General features: G+C 28.5%; 2 long non-coding RNA genes across 2 annotated transcripts; one reads left to right on the top strand and one right to left on the bottom strand.

The window, feature by feature from the left end:
- Window positions 1–224: 224 nt before the first annotated feature.
- LOC149518208 (uncharacterized) lies at window positions 225–2,457 on the bottom strand. Its single transcript, XR_016343669.1, has 3 exons — window positions 2,318–2,457; window positions 812–870; window positions 225–709 (listed from the first exon to the last, which is right to left on the bottom strand). It is a non-coding gene; the product is annotated as an uncharacterized LOC149518208 (long non-coding RNA).
- LOC149518207 (uncharacterized) lies at window positions 485–2,947 on the top strand. The gene is made up of 2 exons (XR_016343670.1): window positions 485–624; window positions 2,292–2,947. It is a non-coding gene; the product is annotated as an uncharacterized LOC149518207 (long non-coding RNA).
- The last annotated feature ends 1,070 nt before the right edge of the window (window positions 2,948–4,017 follow it).

Raw genomic sequence — 4,017 nt, 5'->3', positions numbered from 1 at the left:
TTTGCTAACTTGTTTGTGAAATGCAAAAACGTTATGGATAATTAATGAAATAATTTATCCGAAAAAAATATAGTGTCTTCGAATATTTGCATTTTTTTTCTCAGCGATATATTTGTATCAAATGCTTATTAATTGACATTTGCTCATTGAATTTTTTTGACTCGTTTTCGTTGATGAAGACCATCTTTAAATTTAAACATCCCCAAACAAAGAGGTGTCATAGCTTACTCCAAAAAGCTTTTCCATAGAAGGTAAAGCAAACTAAAACAAGATAGGTGATCTGTTGATAAATCCTAAATCAAATTTTGACGTCTCAAAATACCAATATATATATATATATGAAGACAAGCAAACGACCACAAAGCAGGAAAAAATTCATGTAAGTTTTATCAAAGCTGACTCGAATCTCGATCACTCAAGGAAAAGCAGTGAGTTGTATTCATCAGCCTGTCAAGTAGCTGTTTCAAAGGAGACCCAGGTTCAACATCAGCAAAGTCTCCATTGCCTGCAAACTCACCAAGTCATTGATTCTACTAATCAGCCCATACCTCAGCTCATTCCTTCTCGTATTCAGCAACCTGAAGTTTGCCTCAGTCTGTGCGGCATCTCTTTTGGTTACCATCAGTGAGTTCGCCATGACCCTTTTCTCGTCTATCATTTTTGCCAGTCCAGTTTTCATCATCTTAAGCCTAAGTGTTTCTTTTGCTTTCTGTTTGGGCAGACAAAAGAAAATTCAAAACCAAAAAAAAAACTTCTTATTTTATAAATGCATATAGATAATCTTATCAATAATTAATCACACCATATATACCTGGATGCTAGATTTGTACAGTTTTTTTCGAACAACTGATCTGGTGCTTCTCCCATTTCCTTTTATTTGCACGGCCAACAAACGACATGTTAAGTGAGACAGAAGAAATAATTGCAAGAGTGAAGAATTTGCGAAACCAATAACTTCAACAAATTTCTGCAAGTAATTTTGGTTGATTTTTTTTTTTCTTTGAGAAGGATATGCTAACTATGAACAATGTTGAAAAGTCAAACAAAAAGATAGACAATTGTTTTTTCTTTATTTTATTTGTTTTAAATTACTTATACATGCCGTTCAAGTTCATATTAAATAGTTGGCCAAAAAAAATTCATATTAAATAAGACAAAGGAAGGAGAAAAGCTTGATGTGAAGGGGGGCCCTAATGGCCTAGAACATCATGAGTTCAGAAAAATGAATACAAAATCATGTAAAATTTTTTTAATACAAACTCTATGATTTTAATTTCTTTATATGGATATTGCATTCTATTTAAATTTATATCTAATTTCTTTATGGCAAAATTTACAAATGAAATTTTTTAATAGATTTTTGCCCTAGTTGAAGTTAACATTGTACATTATCTATCTATATATATTTATATATATTATCATATACATATATATGTAGCCAAATTTTGGTTTTGTATTGAATATTATATATTATATTTTTATTTATTATGCATTATATATATAGACTCAAAATAATTATTGTGCTTTTTTGTCATAAAATTTGCATATAAGGAAATACATTTTCTAAAAGTAAAAAAATAGAAATGATTTACGAAAATTTAAATTATATAGTGAGGCTAAATGGATTATGTAAAGAGAATTTTGATGAAAAGTAATAAATTTACATAAGTATTTATGAAAATTTTATTAAATACTTAAAGGTCCATTGAATTGAATAGTTTATACAAGTTGAACGCCAAAAATGAGGCGAAAAGCAAAAATTGAGACCCAAAATGGCTAAACAAGAAATGTGGAAAAATCTTCCACGGCCAATAGGGAGATTTCGCAAATCTAGAGCGTGGTGACTGGGAAGGTGTAATAAATATTTTCTTGTAAATCTGTTTTGACCTGCTTGCAATTTTAACAGCCTGACTTTTTTTATTAGCATGTTTTTGTTAAGATTTAAATTTTTATTATTAAAAATTATTTTTTTTGTTGTTTTTAGATATTTCAAAATTATTTTATTGTTTTTTTATTTTTTGATATTAAAAATTAAAAAAAATTATTTTATAAAAAATTTAAATATTAATATTAAATTAATTAAAATAAAAAAATATAAATTTTGTAAAAATCAGTACATAACAAATAATATGAAACGAAAAGAATAATATTTTTTCATTAGATTACATATTGCTGACAACTTTTTTAGGAAATAAAATTTGACATCTATAAAAAAAAAAGTATATGTGAACTTATTTTTTGGATATTTAACTTTATCATAAGACTAATTTTTATTTTATTATATTTTTTAGCAAATAGGGAAACTTTTCACACTCACCGAGACTTGCCATGACGCTGAGTGACGCCGAAGCGTTTTTCATGCCAGTTTTCTCGTATATCCTGCAAGCAGATTGGAGAACCGTCCAATGTATTGGTGCTGTAAATGTCGAGTATTAGCTTGTTCAAATTCAGTTCGGTTGGTACTAGATGAACAAATTCTCATCCAGCTGAAAATACATATCCAGCCGAACAAAAACTAGATCAAGTTTTGTTCAAATATTTAGACCTACTCCCTCCTACAGCCCCGTACTTGCTTTACATCCCAGTATTTCGACCTTTTACCCGTTACAACCAACTTTAATCCTTGTTCCACTCAGAAACCGCAATTATCCGTTAACCATTTCAGATCTCAGTCTTTTATATCCCCAGCCTTCTCGCTCCTTGTTAATGACCAAACTCAGGTCATGGTTCTTTATAGCCACAACCGGGCTTTCAGTTGTAAGACTATAAAGCCGTAACCAGCATCAAATATAATTAATTATTTATCGACGACACCCTCTATCTACAACAACCAAAGGGAAGGAGGGTGTGAATTTATAAGCTTTACCCATTCCTTATTTTCATTCTTAAGCGATGTGGTATTCATTTAAATACGAAAAATGTCTTGAATGGAAATATAGAGGCTTTACCCATCACTTGTTTTAGTTCCTAAGCGATGTGGGATTCATTTGTTTATGCACATAGATGCCGCGCTGAGCATTGGGATTTTATACGTTTTACCTATCCTTTCTTCTCGTGAGTTTATGCACAAATGCGTGAGGTAGTGGAAGAGGATGGGATTTTATAGGTTTTACCTATTCTTTCTTCTTAGTGTTAAGCGACGTCAGATTCATTAATTTATGCGAGAGGGTGCATAACTTATACAGATGGGAATTTATAGGCTTTAACTGTCCCTTCTTTTCTTTGTTGAGCTATGTGGGATTCAAGATGCACAGCAAAAGTAAAAGGCACAACCGGATGCGCTTTACCCATCTTTTGTTACGACCGTTAAACAACGCTACATTCATTGTGTTGGCACAAATGTTGAAGATGGAAATTTATAAAATTTATCCATCTTTTATTTTGATTTTTTGATTTTTTATCGATATGGGATTGTTAAAAATAGGTTTTTATTCTTTTAAACTTCAGTCAAACTTATTATCCGACTTTTGTTGATGTAAAACCAGTTATTTAATAATAATATTTTAAAAATATTAAAAATTAATTTATTTATGTCATAATTTTTAATGATATAAATTTTATATGATAATTTATAAATTGATAAAAGATATTAAATCTCAAAATAATTAATTTTTAATATATTACAAAAAAATTAAATTTATTTAACAAATAAATATAAAAATATTATTCAAGATAATTTATTAAGTTTTATAAATAAATATAAATAAACAAAACATATTTACGAATAGTTCATCAAAAGCTCTCTCGTTTATATCCCTAGATATATATAATAGAAATTTGAATTTTCCCTAAATGCATATAGTAGAAATTCAAATTTTCAATAGATTTTTTATTTATTTTTTACTCTCCCGTGGCTTAGTAGAAATTTAGTTCTATTTTTTTAGTTTGATTGGTGTGATTTCCAATCTGCATCGAAAAGTTATCTAAATTACATTTTCTGTTTAATTTCAAACACAATAACAAAATATATTATTATATTTTTATTAAAAAGATATGTAAAAAAGTATATATATATAT

This window comes from Durio zibethinus, chromosome 7 (assembly GCF_047325235.1).
Source record: "Durio zibethinus cultivar Kanyao isolate XHJ-2024 chromosome 7, ASM4732523v1, whole genome shotgun sequence".
NCBI classification, from domain to species: domain Eukaryota; kingdom Viridiplantae; phylum Streptophyta; class Magnoliopsida; order Malvales; family Malvaceae; genus Durio; species Durio zibethinus.
The sequence above is the reverse complement of the archived record's forward strand: the minus strand, read 5'-3'. Positions and strand labels throughout refer to the sequence as shown.